We start from the raw sequence: 20708 nt of genomic DNA on the forward strand, positions 1-20708 counted from the left end.
AAGATCACCACCACCATCATGCATCTCTGTAGTTCTGAAGCTGCCAAAGCTCCTTAGTCTGAGTGCTTCTTAGTGAAATGAGTCTCCTGAGTCAGAAATTGGGGAAGAAGGCTCAGAAGTACAAGGTACTGAAGCAATAGATAGAATCGGCTGTTACCTGATACAAATGGGATTACATGGATACTGAAAATTAGTTTGGTAAGATTGGGAGGAAAAAAAATCAGATTTAATTCTTTTTCAAGGAAACATGTCTGTAATTAAAAAACACCTTGTTGGATAGAATATTTTAAAATAAACCAAGGCTGAAATATTTATTTGATTTGCCTGAAAGCATCATTTAAAAAAAAAATTGTCAGTTTGGTGTTCATGAAAGGTAATAAACTGATAACCTTGGGGAATGAAGTCTTGTTTTAATCCACATAGGGTCCAACACAGTCAGTGATAGTAAAAGTTTTAGCACTCGGCTGCATCAATCTGCTTCATCCCTGAAATGAAAGTTGACATAACTGTGTATTTTCACCCATTCAGTGCTAGGTGGGAAAGACAGTTTACATTTTAAGACCCTTCAGGGTTAGACCCAGACATCTTCCAGGCAGTCTGAGTTTAGCTAGCCACAGATGCTTATTCTGTCCTGCACCTAGACACTTAGTCTGTGCTGCTAAATCATCTTGAATCATGATCCTGTTATACCGTAGAACCAACTTTTTGTCACATACTGCTGTTTGTTGGTCCTATCCTGCTTGACTATGCTGTTGATTGTGGCTGTTCTATTCTGAACTTGTCAACAGACTGCACTGATATACTTGATGGTTGCCTTTCAGTGCACGGATGGCATAGATATCGTTACATAACTAATGTAACTCTACTAGACTGAATCAGTGGCATTTATAATGAAAAGAATGACCAGAATACTTGAATATCAGATAGGAGCCAGAGGACAAATACCCTAGCTGGAGATTCTTACATACTGTGGATATGGATTTTATCCGATAGCCTTCCTCTGCTGCTGATACCAAAGAGAACAGGCACTTCAAGCATCTATTCAAGCATCTCTTATGTTTAGCACAGCATGTGGCATTGTTACTGAAAATAAAACAAGCGCAAGGACAGTATCGAGCATCACAGCAGATTCATTCTGTGTAATTGATTCAAATAAATACATTCAAAATGAAACTTCCCTGATTCTATTGTACATCTGTCACTGCAGCCTTATGTTGTGAGGATGGGGTGAAAGCTGCTATTAGTGATTAAAATTAAACAGACTTAAGTTGAAAAAAATGTTGCATCCCAAAGTTTGCTGATGTGGTGTATAAAAGCAATGCTGTATGACAAAATCCAAATATAATATAAGAGGGTGAATCTCTGTTTATGCCATATATTAGGAAATCCAGGCAAAAACTCTTAGCCATGCAATTGGAAAGAGACTTGAGAAATATGAAAACTTCTGCTCCGGATTATACAAATAATAGAAGATTTGTCAGCTGCCAGCTCTCTTTGAGTTCATCAGATAGAAGATGGCCACCATAATTGTTTCCCCACTAATGTCATATCTTCTTGTACCTCAGTGGGGATTACTTCTGAGCATTTCCGCCACTCCCCTCCCCTGCAGTTTTCCTGAAGGGCAACTATCTCAAATGATGGAAGCTAGCTGCACTGATTCAGGTCATTTCTGATACATTTTCCCTGGCTAGCACTACCTGCTTCAGGGTGGTCTGATCAACAGAAATGGAGGTGACAAGATACTGCCAGAAAGTTTATTCTCTGGGTATTTTAGACTCCAAAAACAAAAAGTATCAATAACTTACTGAGAGAGTTCAGAAGATTTCTAACCTGATACCAAGAATTACAGAGCTAAAGGACATCTTGTGTCAACTGATAGGTTAAATACATGTCAAAGAAGCTCTAACAGAGGATCTGGCCCAAAATGTCTGAATAATTGTTCTATGAATAAGCTCGCCTTTTGGAATGCAATAAAACCTCCTAACTGTTAGGGGTTTTCCTGGCACATTACATAAAGGACTTCTGAATGTGGATCTCACCTGCAATAGGCATTGGTAAGCATTACCGGGTCATTCCCTAGCTTATCTACCAAAGGCTAAATTGTTAGAAGGCTGTTACAGCACTAGCTCCTATTCTCTCATTGACTGTTTATCATATTACACAAACACCTCGGAATATGAGCATTTCATGCCTTTTGGGCTATTAGTGAATTTTAGCAAAATTCCTGATTTTTTTCCCCTGCAGTTCTTTTAGTGGGGAATGGCATACATGTTTTGTTCATATACACTCATTTATTTCTATAATGATGATAAATATGAGTTGTCACCACTAAAGAAATTTGTATCTATCACAAGATTTGTGATGGACCCTCCAGGATTTAACCTCAAAAGTCTGAAGAGGAAGAAATCTGACCTCAAGTGGGTTTTACAATATTTTCAGTTAGAAGCAAGAAAGAGTTATTACCCAGGCTGTGTGCATCATGTTATTAATTCTTCATTTGCTTGGACACAAGGGCTAAAGTTTGTGAAGGGTTCAACATCTGCAACTTGCACCACCTTTTCAGTAGAAGTCTGGTCCCATTTAGACATTAATTGTGGATGCTGTACACTTTTGAAAATCTGAGTCAATGTATTCTCATAAAAATCATCTGTGGCTGTTGAAGCGCAAAAAGTGGAAAGAGCATTTACCATTTGGAAAATAGGTGATCTCTATTAAAGATACACAGATGTACTGCAAAAAAATTAAAAAGTATGACTTCTCACCATGCACTACACTGGAAATCTGCAGTGAGAGAACAGGATTAATCACACACACTATATTTGCAAAGTTAGAATTTATTTCCTTCAGCTGAGACAAAAAAAGAAAAAAAGAATTGATTTTTTTTCCAGTCACTGAAGCAATGATAGTATCCAAAGAAAATCCAATCAAGTTGTGAAGAAGGATGCCATGTTATTTGAAGGGCGTTCAGTGGGCAGTCAAATAGAGACTTTCTGGATCCCAAAAGTGCACTGAGGCATAATGAAGAAATGAATTAAAAAAAAGTTATAGTCTGTGATCAAAGAATCCTGCTGATATTACAGAGCCAGCAATTTTTCATCCCTCATGTCAGTGCTTTGATCTACAATAAGTAAATGGAAAAGACAATCTGACGACACATCACAAATGTACCTGCTAGGTATCTTGAACCACAGGACTTTGCTTCAAAGATCTGTCAGTTTCTGCTCTGATGGCTCAGGTTCATCTGGCATTTCTCTGATGCCTCAGTGAAATAATATGTTGTTGGACATCATAATGGTGATGGTGAACAGTAAAGCCAAGTAAGCCAACTTCACAGAAAGCATCCTTGCTTTCCATTACCCACTCCATTGATACCTCACAGGTAACTCTGGAATGTTCCCATTTTTTCAGGGTCATTGATTAGGACAAAGTCCCTGACACCAACAAATATGCAGAAATTTTGTAATGTGCCAAGCTTTCTTTCTATATCCTGCTACCATGATAAAATATTTGGGAACTCAAGCCAATTTCATAAGCACAACAATCATACATACAAATGTGTGTTGATCTTTTAGTCCATTTTCCTTGTGATATGTAAAAGCTGCACAGGCTGGACTTGATTTTAATTTGTTTGCACTCTAATGGAGCAGCTCTCAAGAAGGACTTATGGGTTAGCCACTCTTTCACTTCCATATTTTTATGAACCAAAGAAAATTGGAGACATAGACACCATGTCAGACTCACCAATGGGTCTCTGGGAAATGTCAGCAGTGGTTAGCTGGAGGCAAGAACGTCATGCATTGTTGCCCCAGAGTCTCCAAGTGCAGCAAATGGCAATAATAGTAGGAGCAAACCCCTGGCTCTCCTTCCTTCTGGCTTCCTCTACCTGGGTAGAGGGGTAGAAACACCTATGGGGGACTGCCAGTCTTGTCTCTGTTCTCAAGGAGTTTTGCCTAAGACATTTTTTTGTTTAGTTTTATGAATTAAAACCACTGTAAAATTATTCTATCCATAGTGAGGTACATATTAATGCATGTCCCCATCTCTGTACATGTGTTACATTATGCATCAGCACCTAAATGGGAGCCTATTCTCAAATATATTATAATGGCTAATATTTTGGTCTGTCTTTTGTCACCCTTATGTCTAGTAAAGTTGGCAGTGTATGTCCCTTTGTATGTATGAACAGAGAAGACTTCAGTTGCCACACAATAAATATGCAGCACCATTTCATTCCTTGTGTGTATTTATGATCTGATCTAATTTTCTAATCTAGAAAAGAAAGGGCAGAAGAATGGGTCAGTGATTTAAAACACTGACATACAACTCAGGAAATCTGGGCTCTGCGGTTGACATCCTATGCAACCTTAAGTGACTCACTAAATTTTACTCTGCCTCACATTTCCTATTTGTAACAGGAGGAAAGTGTTATTTTTGACTCAGACGTACTGTACAGATGCATTCATTAATGATTGGGAGGCTCTCAGATACAACAGTAATGGAGGCCATATAAGTATCTAGAAAGACAGAAGATATAGAACATTATAGATCAGTTTGATGGCCATTAAAACTTCAGTGGGGGACTACTATTTGCAAGTAAGGGTTTACAGAGTTGGGCTTAATATTTATAAACAGAGCTTGTCTAAGCCAAGTGTTTACTAAAGATTTCACAGCAATCTACTACTGAGCTTACTGCTACCCTTCCGTCTAACAGGAATCTCTGTCAGTGCTAGCTACCTGTTAACATTTTTTTAATAACGTGTATCGTCAAAATATCAAGAACTCTTCTATTCCATGTTTTAAAGAATGAAAATTCTTCCTCTAACAATTGCACAGATTACATATGGATTTTGATTTACTATGCTTCACATTTTCGCTTGAATGTCCATGTGTTGTTAGTCTCTAAGGTGCCACAAGTCCTCCTGTTCTTCTTCATGTGCAAAGTGTGTTTTGTTCTCTAACTCAATGCATGTAAATCAAGAATGTGACAGTACTCATTTTTACTAAAAGCCAGTTCATCAACAGAGGATTTTGCTGTAAGCATTTCTTATGCCTGATATTTTACTCTTAATTGCTATGCCCTCCTTAGCTTATTTCATTTAGTCTGACACTTGAAATGAAAATAGGACAGATGACCATAATTAATTTAGCCACTAGTGTCCCAATTTCCATATTGGATCCCAAACCAGCATGCTGCATATGTGTCAGATCAGACAGATGGATATAGCAGATGGGAACACTGCTGTCAATCATATCTCTTCCTTTAGAATCAATGTCATTATTGCAAAAGAGTTTCTCTAAGACTTTCCACTTCCAATGGTATTAATGGTATTAAAGAATCTGTTATTAATTGGACACAGTTTTACTATTAACAATCAAGAGAGACTTATTCATGAAAGTTTAAAAACGAAACAATAAATACCATATACCTAAGTATTGTGATGGGGCAAGACCAGATGGCTACGGTAAAGTAGTAAGAAACAGGTATGTTAGCCCCAGGCTAAACAAATCCCTGGTACCATGGTAACCTAATGGCAGTTGCTCCAGGTTAATCAAGACACCTGGGGCCAATTAAGATCCTTCTAGAGGGCAGTGGAGATAGCTAGATTGATTGGGACACCTGAAGACAATCAAGGACTGGCTGGAACTAGTTAAAAGCCTCCCAGTTAGTAAGTGTGGTGTGGGTGTTAGGAGCAATAGGAGGGAGCTGTGCTGTTGGAGGAATGAAGCAGTAAGAATCCATATCAGGTGCAAGGAAGGAGGCCCTGAGGTAATTGTGAAGAAGATACTGAGTGGGGGCTGCTGTGGGGAAGTAGCCCAGGGAATTGTACACGTCCTATTTCCAAAAAGTCAGATTCCATAGCTGCTAATTTTAGGGTCCCTGGGCTGGAGCCCGGAGTAGAGGGCGGGCCCGGGCTTTCCCCCCTCCTCTCCCTGATTAATCACTGATACTGGGAGACAACAGATACTGTGCGAGGGAGGGTTGTTTCTCCTTACCTCCCTTGCTGGCTTATGATGAAAATGGCTCAGTAGACTGTGACCGTTGCCTCTAGAGAGAGAAGAGCTATGTGGAGGGTCACAGCGAGCTTCTGAGGCTAGCAAAATCCGTCAGGAAACGCAGGACCCACGGAGTCAAGGACAGAACTTTGTCACAGTATAATGAACTGAACTAAACCTGTATCTGATTACTCCATAACCCTAGATATATTCAAATACTATTCTGATTAGAACTTTGCATCTTAAAAGCTCTCTTTACTCCTGACAGATACAAAAGGTAAAAAGGCCACATTATGTACTATATTTAAGTGTGTCTTAAGTCTTTAAAAATCTGTGTAACTCTGTGAACTAAACATTTTGTTTTAGTTATCCTGGTAGAGCTGAAACCTGTTTAGTTTCCTACAATTTTCAGGGCATCACTGTCTACCACAAATATAGATGGGAAAAAGTCAAAGTCACCTTAAAGAAAACCATTTTTCTCTTAAGGCTATTCCTGTGTTTCATCTTGAGACTTGGGAGAAGCTCACTGCACAGATGTGCCAGACTGTAAATGGCCACTAAGCACAGAAATATTTTGCTATTTAATGACAATACTACTTGCTAATTATCCACAAAAATTCAAGCCACAGGCAGCCACTATGATTTTTTGGTCATTAATAGAGCTAATAAAAATATCACAGCTAGGAAAGGGACTCAAATGTTCTATTTATCTTTAATCTGACAGTTCCCTGGCCAACACCTTCCCTCCGTGTATTGCTGTGCGTACGTCATTGGTAGGATAATGTAATAGTATTAAAGCAATTCTATCAAAACATCACAACAGCATTTGATGGCTCAGCCCGGAAAATGAAACAGACTTGTCTCAGATTTCCAAGGAAATCACAGCTTTCAAAAGAAAGGTTAAACTTCTCCTCTTTGATTTGCACTTTGGGTTTTCTACCATATATTCTTCATTCCTTTCCCATGCCAAGTTTCCACTGCTGTAAGTGGGAGTGCAATGTAGGGAATAAGTGTTTTCTGAATCATGTGTGTCTGAATAACATTAAATGTTGGTTTAATTAGATCTGTTTTTAATTATGGGTATGAATAATAAGAGATTTCTTTTTGCCTGGTATATTCTAATGATTTGTATTTATTCAGAAAATATTAATGTCCTTTTTTTCTCTTTTCAATGAAAATTAAAGAATTTAAAATACTATGCAATTAGATCATCAGGGCAGATCATAAAATAAAGTTTTGCTTTTCTTATCAACCTATTATCCTTTTTTTAAAAAAGTGAGTAATCTGATTTCAATTATTGTACTTCTCAGTCCCTCTCTAATTTTTCTTGTAATTACAAATGAAAAAAAGCTAAAACAAGAAATGAGCTCATTTCTGGTTTTTTGTTTTTGATTTTCCTAATGACAGAGAGAAAATATTTTTTCTGCTTTAAAAAAAAAGACATAAAAGAGAAATGTATTATTTTAAAGAGAATAAAAACAGATGCTGTCTGTTTCAGGTATTCTTTCCCCTGCGCCGCCCCCCCCTTCTAATCTATTCTTTATTCCTTCCAGCAGTGAATTTTCTATCTGTTTAGTTTTGATGTGTTTTATCAGCCACATACTGTTTCTCAATTTTTAGGATTTAAGATTTAGGAGTCTCTTGTATCAATATGAAGGTGAAGCCTATGGCACTTCTAAGGCATATTGTTTCCTGTTTTCTGTATGTAATTTCTAATGCAAGTTAGGCTTCTCTTAACTGTGCTTCTTTTTGGATTTTTTACCATTTACTCATTGTACTATTTGTGTAGATTTTATAAATATATAAATATGCATTTCTCCTTTCTCTTCTCTCTCTCTTCCCTATCACTTTCTTTGAACTTTGATGTCTAAGAATGCAATGACACTTACTGATACCATCACTGCAAATTTGATGACAGACCTTCAACTGTAGCAGATCAGAACTAGCTTCACCCATTGTTCCATATTGGTATGACAGTGGCCTATCAATGTAGGGTACGTTTAATTTCTTTCTTCTGTCTTTTTATTTCCTTGCCTGAGGTCTCACTAAATCCACAGGATTTACTTCTCAAATCTCATACAAATTATTGTGAATACAGTTTTTATACTGCCCTTTAACATAAAGTATATGCTTTGACTTTAGTCCATCATAATCCCATATACAACTATTGGTTACATAAATGTTTACTAACCATATATCAGAGTAATTATTTTTCTAAACAAATGTAATAAAATCTTCTCTCAGATCACTGTATGTTGTGTCTATTAAATAGTCATGCATCTGATTCAGCCTGAATCTCTGTGACATCTATAGTCTCACTTCTGTTGTCTTAGAATGAGCCGTAGTTTCACTATATCCGAGGTCTATAGTTGATATATACTACTCTCTGCCTTGCTCAGCGTGTCAGACAGATTTGTGTCTATAATATATAGATTGCCTGTAGGAAATGTCTAAAAGATCCTCGGAAAAGATATTGAATGCATTATATCTGAGGGTATAAGTAAAACTATGACCTGTAGTTAAATTCTGACACAGCCTACAGGAGAGGGAAAGTGAAATAAAAACGCTATATACATTAACTGCATTACTTAATCTGTCCAGTACTGAGGGCTTCCAACTGTTGTGTGTAGAGGGAAAAAAGAGACAGTTCCACAAAGGTTCAATTCTCCTCTGTCTTTAAGCAGAACTCCCCTTGTATTCCTGCCAGTACTCCCTTCTGTGCCTATGCCTGTCAGGATTGCTCCATAAGAGCTGTCATTTGTTAATACGTCTCTTTCTTTGTTGTGTTTCTGTGGTGTAAATTCATCTGTGGCCAAATTTGCTGATGATCCAAGGATTGGAGATGTATCTGTGAGATAATGCAATATCTCATTAAGCAGCAGCAGAAGATATAAAAGAGAGAAAGGAAATGACCCCCCAAAAAATAAAATAAACTTGTACTACCCACACTGAAGCATTATTTGTTATTCTCTAGAGCAAAGAAAGAATAATACTTCCGATTTCGGGCTATTGCTGAACCAGGCTCTTGTCTGTTCTAGCACTAATTAAACTCCATTAAAAGATGCCTCCGTGGTTATCCATAATCCATAGGCAAAAGAATTCATATTTCCCTCAATTCATAAATAGCCCCATTTCTCATACGTGTTCCAGAGCTCATAACCACCTTTTAATGCAAGACTTCGCTTGGTAAAGCTATATTCTTCAGTTTGATTGAATCAACAAAATATGTGCAATAAAATGGCAACTCCATTAATCAACTACACTTCTGAAAAGATTGTGAGATTTAAGGTCAAAGTTCACCCAATTATCCCAGGTATAAACCCCTGTGCATTTGCTGGAAACTCTGAAGTGAAAGGACAATGTCCAGCATAAGTTTGAGTTTTCTGGCTCTCATGACATTGGTGTATAAATAAATATGTGAACTTGCAAAGAAGATAAGGTATCTTTAAATAATATATGCATCAATATATTGTTCACCAGCCATTTCTGGGTTGCATCATTTAACTACATAATGAGAATCTTAATTATTTATCCTTCCAAAGAGAAACCTAACATAGCCCATTATTAACTCACAATTACTCTTATAAGTTTATGGTCTTTTAAACATTCCTCTAACTAAAATGCTACCAGTCACAGCATAATACTTGCATGTTTTAAGATTGTTCTGATGTGCACAAGAAAGCAAAATAAAAAAAAAATTGCTGATCAGCAAATGAAAGGGAACAAATCATAACCATTTATTTATATACACCCCCAGTACAGACTGGTAGTCAATCCTATTCAATCACTTAATGGAGCATAATACTTAAAATTAGTTCTCTACGTGTCCATGTTGCTGAGGAGGAAAGGAGTTCTGGGGAGTGGAGGCATTATAGGCAGAGGCCCTAGGAACTATGATTTGGAAATTCTTTTCCCCAAGGATTTCAGCCAGTTTTGTGGGAACTCAAACTCCTTCATCTGGTGGATGGATTCATCTTTTGAATTTCTGCAAAGAGAAACTCACAGTTTCCCAAATCCTTTTTACAACAGAAGGATACAATTCAGTCCTGTGATTAAACCATATGGTACAACGTCTAGCTCTGGTTGACAGTGAGTTAATTTTTGTAGGACTGTAAAGTAGAATCGAGGAAAAATCTGAATCATCTCATTTCTTCAGAAAGTATCACCGGTAAGCTACTCCAAGGTCACATCATATATTAAAGCAGTGAAACACATCCCACCGGTCATGGCACAGGCTAAACCATGATTCTAAACACCTCATTTTCCCAGAACATCTGCCACCATTTCATGCTGAAGAATATTCATATACACATTGGAGAAAAGGGCATTGAAGTAGGCCTACTTCAGAGAAACAAAGTGTATAGGGAACTTCTGTTATCACAATGACTGGGGAGGGAGAGAGAGGAAGCAGGACTTTAGAAAAATTATTTTTTAAGCAAAATAAAATTCATTTCCAATATATTTATCTGCCTGAAAGTAGGTACGGTAACAATATATAGGAAACGGCTTGCCTTGTGTCTCTCTCTTTCTGGCATTATAAATATTCTGAGTGTTTGGACTACTCCAAGAAAACTCAGCGCTGCTTTACTTTGCATGGTATGAAGCAAACAATTCACAAGAACATATTCTAATTCCAGAAAAGAGACAGGCTGAGAAACTCTAATGGGCAGATAAAGAAGGATAGTTGCCTTATGTTTTTTTAATGTGGCAGTAAGTTGATTCCAAGGGATATCCAAAGGCCTGAACTATGTCATTTCATTTTAAGTTGGAGACCAAATTCCAGATGACTGATGGAAGGGTAATGACATTAACTTTCTTAAATCTGAGGGCCCTGAATGCATCCGTAGGACTTGGTAGCATTTTATACTCAGTTTGCACATGTATAAATGATTACACAGGATGAAAGTCTGTGGGGAATCAGACCCATAGCATATTAATCCATTTAAATAACTGTTTAGGAATGAAATGCTGAGGTCTGTCAGCGTGAAAAGAAAAGACTTTTTCCTCCATTAATATGATTCTGACAGTTATGGCTTTTAAAGGTGATGAAGTGTCTTTCTGACCAAGATAAAATTAGCAGCTCTAAAGAAATTTCTTAGGATAAAAAGATTCCTCCTGAATAAATAATTACAAAAGTAAGTAAATAAATACATAAATATCTACTTTTATCTTAGACTTAGGAACAGGATGTAGGCCTTAGGGGCCACAGATGGTAGCACCACCTTCAAGTGTAGAAGTAATTTTTATTACTCATATTAGCATAAGCATAAGTTAAAAATTGAATTAATAGCTTTAAAAGTCACATCTCCAGGGACCTGTTAGTATTTTAATAAAAATAAAATATTGATCTAAAACATAGATCACGTTAGTTTTGGGAAGAAAGAGAGATTAGGATATTGTATCAGTACTCAGTGATGTTATAGTTCTGTTCTTCAGCAGATCAGTCTGATTATAATCCAGACATAACCAGACTGACGATGGACACTGAATGACCATCATACCCACTCCTTGAAAGGGATACCCTTATTTCTTATTCTGTTCATTTCTATTGCTTGTGTCATAATCAGAAATGAGAAAATATTTTAGTGGAAAAATTCAGCCTCTTTCTGTTTGTAAATCATTTGTGAATAGCTCATAATTTTTTTAACATATTCCTTATTTAAACTTCTTCTCAGAAACATTTTCTCAAGTAATTCTTGATGTGTAGATTTTGACTGGCCACATAGGTCACATGATATTGTTCTTGTTCCCGGAATGGAAGAGTATTGCTTTTTTAGAAACAGGGTTTTAGTGCAAATATTTGCTTTTATAAGTTTAACATTCACTTTCCAGATGCACTAATTAATATTTCCTGAAAGTCATTTTTCCAGACAACATTGCTGTCAATAATTTCTTTCCCCCAGAGTATTGACTGTTTAATGTAGAGAGCAGACAAATAAGTGTGTGAGGAATACAAAATAAGCCATCATTCATAGAGAGTAAATTAGATGCTACTATTTGCCCTTTCTCTCAATCCCAGAAAAAGGGGATAGTCAATAAAATGGAAAGGTACTAAACTTAAACTCAATGCATAATTAATCTTTGTAAGTCATTGCCACAAGATATTATTGAGGCCAAGAGCTTAGCAGGATTCCATAACAAATTAGACACTTATCTGGATAATGGACCTTATCTACAAACCCCACTGTAATTAGTGGAGAGACTTCTATTGACTTCACTGGGCTTTGGATCAGGCCCAGTGAGAATAATGACACTTACATTAGGTGAGATGTATATATATAAAATAAAGGGTTGTGAACACTGTTGCCTCACCATATAAGTCAACCTGTGAGAAGATTAGGAAGAAAATTCTGCTACGGGCAAGTTATTCCATAATTACACACTTTGGGGCTCTTATACCTTCCTCTAAAGCACCTGACCCTGGTCTTTCTCATCACAGGATACTGAACTATGACTCCTGCCTGCTCCCTTCACTGCTCTTTTCCAATATGGAAATCCTATTTATAAAACTGTTAAGGTATAGAACTCTGGAAAGCATCAGCATGAAAAAAACAATTGGGCAGCTTTGCACCACTGCATTGGAGAACGTGGCTTAACCAGTTGGAGAGGATCACTACACAGCAGATAGCTGGTGGAGTTATACAGAGCTATTATAATGTCTAGTATGCACTCTCTCTCCCTGTAACCCAGGTGATATAGCCAGGGAGAAAGAATATGGCAAAGTATCCTTGCATCTCAATGATTCCTGCCTTAACTGATCCTAGCAGAGCACCCCTATTGTATCCCCACACCTCTGAGCTGTACCGAGCAATCTTAAACCAGAACTGTGATTTTCTAGGCTGTTAATTCTGCTAAAGCCCTGTTAGAAAAGATCTTCTAATTTAACCAACCCATCCTCTCCTGTAATCTCAGCAAAAGAGCAAAAGTGATATGGTATATTTCAATCAACTATTATCATCCAGAGAATATATTTTTGAACATACCCTTCTTTGCACTCCTAGCTTCCTAAGTCCCCCTCCCCCTCCCTGGGACTCAGGGCCCAATCTGCTTTCTTTTTCTTTATGTAAATGAATGTTTATAATTGAAGTCTCAGATGATGAGCACACAGTGAAAGTTATTACAAGAATATTAGTGGGGCAAGATAAAACTTAATGGTAACGTTAAAATTTATATAGTCTTATGCTTTTGAAAATATTGTGATATTTTTATTAGGTAAGAAATTATATTAAACACTAATATTAATTATCTGCTTGCTAAGAGGATATTACCTGTAAAGTATCCTTGCATCTCAATGATTCCTGTCGTAACAGATCCTGTATTCAGTAACTGTGGTTCTTATGTCCATCCTAATCATAGAATCATAGAATATCAGGGTTGGAAGGGATCTCAGGAGGTCATCTAGTCCAACCCCCTGCTCAAAGCAGGACCAATCACTAGACATATTTTTGCCCCAGATCCCTAAATAGCCCCCTCAAGGATTGAACTCTCAGTCTCCCCTTGGATATGGGACTGGTCTATATGCTGCCCCCTCCCTAGGAGGGCAGACACTAGCAAGGGATCCTTCTGTACCTGATGACTAATTGGAAAAAGGTCTAGTTGAAGGAGAAGCTTGGCCAAAGTTTCAACCCAGCTCCAGGGAAAAGAGCTCAATTTTCCATTCTTAAGAGAGAAGAGTGATTGTTTAAAGTACAACCCGGCTCCAGGATGAAGCTGGGGGTCCTCCTAAACAGTGGCAAGAAAGCTGATCAGGACTCTCATATGGACCCAAGTGAGCGTTAACTGTGGCAACTAATGCCGGTTGTATTTTATGGAAAGCCTTAATAAATCAGACCCCATGAAGAGGGTACAGGTTTTGAACCAATCTTGCCATGGTAATTGATTAAAAGAACCCAAGGGAGCACTAAGTAAAAGGTGCCTGCGGGACAAAAAGGGCCCATAAGAAGCAGGTGTGCTGGACTCCATGACAGGCATATTCTGCTTCTAGGACTAAAAATCAATTTAAAAAAAGTTTGCTAAAACCGTAAATTCCATCCTCCATGCACTCACATACCCACTTCTATGATCCCAAAAACCTCACGCAAGAATATCATGTATTTATAGGTTTCAGAGTAGCAGCCGTGTTAGTCTGTATCCGCAAAAAGAACAGGAGTACTTCTGGCACCTTAGAGACTAACACATTTATTAGAGCATATTCCACTCTGTATGCATCCGAAGAAGTGGGCTGTAGTCCACGAAAGCTTATGCTCTAATAAATTTGTTAGTCTCTAAGGTGCCACAAGTACTCCTGTTCTTTTTTCATGTATTTATAGTGTAACACAGCTCTCCTCCAATTAAAACATAAGAATACAAACAAGTAAATATATATGGCCTTATACTTCCTCTGTCTTTTATTTCACTTTTTCTTATAATACATGATTCAAAGTCAATGGAAAACTTTCCATTGCCTCCAATGGTTTTGGATCAAGCCCTTAAATATTAATTGATCAAGTTAAGTAAATAGTCATGATTACACTAGATCTTTTGCTAGTGGGCCTGAACTGAGCAGTTATCATTGAAAAACGTGCATTTTTTTACTGTTCTGTCTCTTCTCTATTAAAGTAGGATAATAGTATACAGCAAAACATAGAACATATGCTTTCCAATTGTGAAGGACTTGTAAGATAACGTACCCTTGATTCCAAAGTACACTCATCATAGATGTAATTTAAACACTTGGATAATATTTCTCCTTAATATATACTCTGCATGTATAAATGGAATAGTTTATACTAGTAGCTATTCACTGGACCTGTGGAAATGTGTCCATAAATATTGTGGGCATACCTATTTGCTGTGTGAAACCCAGCCGTGAGAACAGGCATGCAGAAATTTAAGCTAGTTAATATGTTGCATAAATGCATTTTGATATGAGGATGTGTCTTTGTGCAAATAGATGTGATCCTAAAAGGAAATGTGATCCTAAAATGCACCAGCTTTAATGTTGTTTGCTTTCTACCTTTGTGGGTTTTTGGGGGGGGAGCAGGGAGAGGTAAAGGGAGGTACAGGTTATTAAGTTCCACTCTTTTGCTTAAGCAGAAGCATAGAGTAGATTCCCATGTGTCCCCCAAACAAAAAATGTAGTTAATAGGCATATTATTTGTATAAACAATATCCTCTATCAGAATGTATCAGGCTTTATCTTCTGGGACTCAATGCTGCTCCTATTAAAGTCAATGGGAGTTTAATGGGAGCAGGATTGGGCTCCTGAATTCTAAAGTATTATAAAGTGTATTTACTTGACAATTGTATTTCTAATACAATTATTGAACAAAATAGTTTGTAATAGCGATGCAATATTTGCATTCCCATTATAGTAGAATCTAGCTAATTAAGATATTTGTCATCATATGGTTTCTTGTTATTCAGTGTGTCCCTTTCCCATTAAACTGCAATGGAGCATCTCTGCAGCATTTCATCAGTCGGGTGTAATTCTTTACAGTAGTTTGTGTTTCCAGATTTATAACCAAAATAATAATAATAAAAAACCCTCACTTTCAAGCTGAAGATATTATGTAGGGAAATGAACAGAGATATTTTTATACAGCATATTTTGTTTTACAGAACTGCAGTTATTAATGCTGTACATTACTTCCACATGACTACGTGTCTTTTTCAACCAGGAATAAGAGTACTGTGTACTGATTGTGTTAAGCAGCCATTTTAATTTCCTCAGCTCTATGTCCTCCCTAAGTAAATTTAATTCCAAATACTGAATGCAATAGCTCTTTGAAAATTGTCTCTCTTTTTTGTCACTGTAATTGTATGAGACATAGGCACACAGTTTCAAAATTGCTAACACATACATTGTATAGAATGCTAACTTACTAACAAAGCCTTCTACAAAACTTTTTGAATTAAACTTACCCATATCTTTGGAGAGTTTATGATTCTTCATGACCATTATTACAGACCAGCACAATTTGGAGGCAAAAGTTGTAATTGAGCCAATCCAGTGTTGATTGATGGGACAATAATCCCATTGTGTGGTTTCTTATAAAGTCAGGTATTGTGTTCAATGGTTAAGTGGACTAATTTAGAAACCACTATGATGTCAAGGCAACAGGAGGCAAACAATTTGTGCTAGTGATGTGCCTCCAAGCAATTTATTTTGACCTTTTCTATATGCTGCATGGAATGAAGATAAGGCAACAAGCTGTAACAGTAAAGTCCCCAGAGCCTTCTGTTTAAAGTTAAAGGGCCTACTTCAGCTCTGGCATGAGAAGATGCGGGTGCTGCTCCCATTCACTTCATTTGGAGTTTTTCCAAGTTTGGCCCCAAAAGTTCAATATACAAACCATCTGCAATTTGTAGAATCCATACTTCATGCAAGTTATAAAAATCACTATAATTAGCTGCTGCACATCGTGTGGAAAAAATGTTCTACTACTCATCCTCTAGTTAGAGCAAGCTGGAATTAAGCATTAGCAGAATTGCATATTGTGTCATGACAGAAAAGAAAATGCAATCTGTTGTCACCATTCTGATTAGATTGTGTAGAGATCTCACAAATCTGACTGCCCTTTACAGGTTTTTAAATTTTTATTTATTATTATTAAACTTTTTTTCACCAATTTTGCTTGTAAGTTGCTGATCCTGCCAGGCCCATTTTCCTCCTATTCTATTCTATATAGGTTTTTATACCACACTTTTCACTGTATTACCTGAGTTCCTTCCAGTAGTGCATTAAGCAATGTCATATCTGTCACATGTTTGTGTCTCATCCTCTCCCCAAAGGGAAGAGGCATGGGCAGAGGAGTGTCTTGTTTTGGTAGGATGTCTCTTTTTTTAATATAAATATATCTTTTGCTCTGTGTTTATGCTAGAGAAGGCAAGGTAAAAAAATGTGCCTTGCACTTGGAGTGGAAGTAGTGAGGTTTGTAATGGTCCTTAGTTGCTGGGGGAATTCATTTCACAATCTCAGACCACCACAGGAGAAGGTTTGTGTCCTCCACAGATGAGCTTTACTCTTATTGTTGAGAGTTCCCTTGTGCCAGAGGAGCACAGTTGTCAACCACGGTCTTTTAGGTATCCTGGGTCTAGGTCAGGATTTCTTTGAAGATAAGGACTGAGACTTTGAACTTGATTCAAAAATCCTATGGGAAACCAGTGTAGAAAGTGGAGGATGGGTTTGTTACGCTCATGGTAACCTGTGTTGCTGAGGAAACCCCCTGCAGTGTTCTGAACTAGTGGGAGTTTTGAATATGCTGAAGGCTTCATGCCCAGGTATATCTCATTGCTGTAGTCCAAACAAGAGCTGATGAAGGCATGAATAACTAAGGCAGATGGGATGGAGCTTCTTACCCAAGAGGAGATTGTAGAAAGCATCTTCTTTCCGAATTCAAAGCCAATATGGAGAAGAGACAATGTATACTTAAAATAAAGTCCAGAGGGTGAATTCCTTATTCACATTGGTGAGTACTTACTCACATAAATAACCCCATTGGCTTCATCCTATCTGTAACTGTCCACCAGCATGAGTGAGGGGCTCATTATCAGGCTGCAAGTGAGCATCGGGGAAAAATCAAAATTAAAAGAAAAAAGTGTGATTTAGAAAAGAGAAAAGGAAACTGGCACATGTGTGTTGGGAAATGAAAAAGGAGCATCTTCTCTCCACCTCAGCCAAAAAAAGCGTTGTTATGCCCCTAAGTGGGACAGGCTCTGTTCCCAAGCCCTTTGAAGTTAATAGGAGCCTTTCCTTTGACTTCAGTGGGCTGTGGACCAGACCCATGAGGAGGGCAATGAGCCCTTTATTAGAAGCTCTTGATGACTCTGCTGCAGTAGAGGTCCACTTGGAGTAACAGTGAGAGAGGCTGAGAAGCCAGTGACTTCTTTATTCCCTGCCTGACACCACCCATGCCTCTGCCTCAGCAGAGATTTAACCCAAGATCGAAGGGCATAGCCAAAGCACAGTATAATACAGATATTTGAATGATAGCTTCCTGGTTGTTAGACCTATCAGACAGGGAAATCTTAAAACATTTCAAATTGTTTGAAGAAGTAGAAAATAGATGGTAGAGAACAATCCTGCATCTTTAAGGAAGGAGCTAAATAGGAGGGATGTTTCAACTCCATTTTATGTTCAGTTTACCAATCACTGAAGTGGAATTACCTCGAGGAAGATATGTAGCAGTTGTTTTAACAGGATCCAGCAGCACCACACCACAGTTTAAGGAAGGAGGAAAAGAATATTTTCCCAGCTGAATCTACACAGGGAATTTAGATAGTTAGTATGCGATTACCAAAATCAAATTTTGCACAGCACCCTGGATTTGTATCTCTGCTCTTGTGAAATGTTCCCTTGGTTACTTAATTATCATAAGTATTTGGGGCCTAGAGCCTCAGTTTTGTCTAAGCAATCAGCATAGTGCTACCCCACCAGTGAAGGGGCTCTGATTCAATACAGAGTCAGTGGTTAATCTTCTTACTATTGTCTATAAAATCCATATGTTCCTTGGAGGACTCCCATCCAAGTATTTACCACACACAAAACTGCCTAATTTACAATTCCTGACAGGATCACAATGCGAGTGGTATGGCTGCCAGTACTGTGGTTGTTTACAGATAATGGTAATCTTGTCCTGTCTTCTTTCTTCCATTATGTTGCAGACTGTGGTATACATTTTTCAAATGACCTTAGGCAGCTAACTCTTTGAAACAGACAACTCAGTAATCAAAATAATTAACATTGGCCTTTCATCTTCAGTTCCTTCTGAACTCCTAAATAAAATGATTTGGATGTTTCAGGTTAATCTTCAGTGGCAATAGTAAATATTATACAATTGCCAGAAACAATTTCATATGGCTTTTGCATACTGTGCAGAGTTGTCCCAAGAGCACACTAGAGCAGAGGATGAACTATCTCTAATCCTTCCAAACTTCAAATTGAAACAATTGGCAGGACATTATAAGAGATTTTGCATAGGTTTCTATTTGGCTTGTGAATAGAAGGTTTCAGTTTCCAGCATGAGCATTAACCTTCAAATACCCTCCTTAAAAAAACAAATACCAGAGTGGTTTGTGTACTTATTTGAGATGTGCTATGATGGTAGTTAATTTTCTGTCATCTGAAATTTTAGCTCTAAATAAGAAAAGACCTCACTGCTGGGCTTTTACCTAATTAAAAAACAATAGTTCTTCAAAACTAATGAAGAATGGAACATGTATCTCTTACTTTAGCTTAGCCTGCTGTAAGAGAGAAAGCAGATGAGTTGCATGCATTTCAAGAGCAAGTTTAAAAAAAACCTCAAATTCCAATTTTTTTTGTTAGAAAAGGGACAATTTTTTCATTAAAATGTTCCTAAAAAATGTCCTGGTTTTGACCATCTCTAGTCATTGCATCAGCATTTAAGGAAATTGTAGTTTTGTTCTGCATACAAGAACATTTTGATATCAAAATATACGTTCTTCCTTTGTGTATTGCTATCTGTGGCTACTTTGATTTATAAACAAAGGCATTGGCATATATTCATTAAATAACAGCAGAAATGTATGGACCAATTTTCCTACATTTTGGGGGTTCTGGCTATTATAATTAACTTGTGAAACACCAGCGAATTATGAGGATAAATCATTAGTAATTGAGATATGCTCAGATACTAAGGTGATGAATGCCATAGAAAGCCTATAAATAATTTTATTAGGGCTGCCTATTAATTGCAGTTAATTCACATGATTAACTAAAAAAATCAATCAAGATTAAAAAAATAATCACTATTAATTGCAGTTTTAATCGCACTGTTAAACAATAGAATACCAATTGAATTTTATTAAATATTTTTGGATTTTTTTTACGTTTTCAAATATATTGGTTTCTATTACAACCCAGAATATAAAGTGTACACTGTTCATTTTATATTGTTTCTGATTACAAATATTTGCACTACAAAAAACAAAAGAAATAGTATTTTTCAATTCACCTCATAAGTATTGTAGTGCAATCTCTTTATCGTGAAAGTTCAACTTACAAATGTCTATTTTTTTACACAACCGCACTCAAAAACAAAACAATGCAAAACTTTAGAGCCTACAAGTCCGCTGAGTCCTACTTCTTGTTCAGCCAATCTCTAAGACAAACAAGTTTGTTTACATTTACGGGAGATAATACTGACCACTTCTTATTTACAATGTCACCAGAAAGTGAGAACAGTTCACATGGGACTTTTGTAGTTGGCGTTTCAAGGTATTTGCATGCCAGATATGGTAAACATTCGCATGCCCCTTCATGTTTTGGCCACCGTTCCAGAGGACATGCTTCCATGCTGATGATGCTCATTAAAAAAAATGTGTTAATTAAATTTGTGACTGAACTCCTTGGGGGAGAGTTCTATGTGTCCGGCTCTGTTTTACCAGCATTCTGCCATATATTTCATGTTATACTAGTCTTGGATGATGACTCAGCACATGTTGTTCATTTTAAGAACACTTTCACTGCAGATTTGACAAAATGCAAAGAAGGTAGCGATGTGAGATTTCTGAAGATAGCTACAGCACTTCACACAAGGTCTAAGAATCTGAAGTGCCTTCCAAAATTTGAGAGGGACGAGGTGTGGAGCATGCTTTCAGAGGTCTTAAAAGAGCAACATTCTGATGCGGAAACTACAGAACCCAAACTACAAAAAAGAAAATCAACCTTCTGCTGGTGGCATCTGACTCAGAGGATGAAAATGAATATGCAT

General features: G+C 37.3%; 1 long non-coding RNA gene across 1 annotated transcript in view; it reads left to right on the plus strand.

Annotated features, from left to right (window-relative positions):
• The first annotated feature begins 7863 nt into the window (after positions 1-7863).
• The window catches only part of LOC135973417 (uncharacterized), an 86609-nt gene continuing 73764 nt past the window's right edge, over positions 7864-20708 (plus strand). The window contains exon 1 of the long non-coding RNA XR_010590246.1: positions 7864-7983. This is a non-coding gene — a long non-coding RNA (uncharacterized LOC135973417). The remainder of the gene's footprint in view (positions 7984-20708) is intronic.

Source organism: Chrysemys picta, chromosome 9 (genome assembly GCF_011386835.1).
Source record: "Chrysemys picta bellii isolate R12L10 chromosome 9, ASM1138683v2, whole genome shotgun sequence".
NCBI classification, from domain to species: Eukaryota; Metazoa; Chordata; order Testudines; family Emydidae; genus Chrysemys; species Chrysemys picta.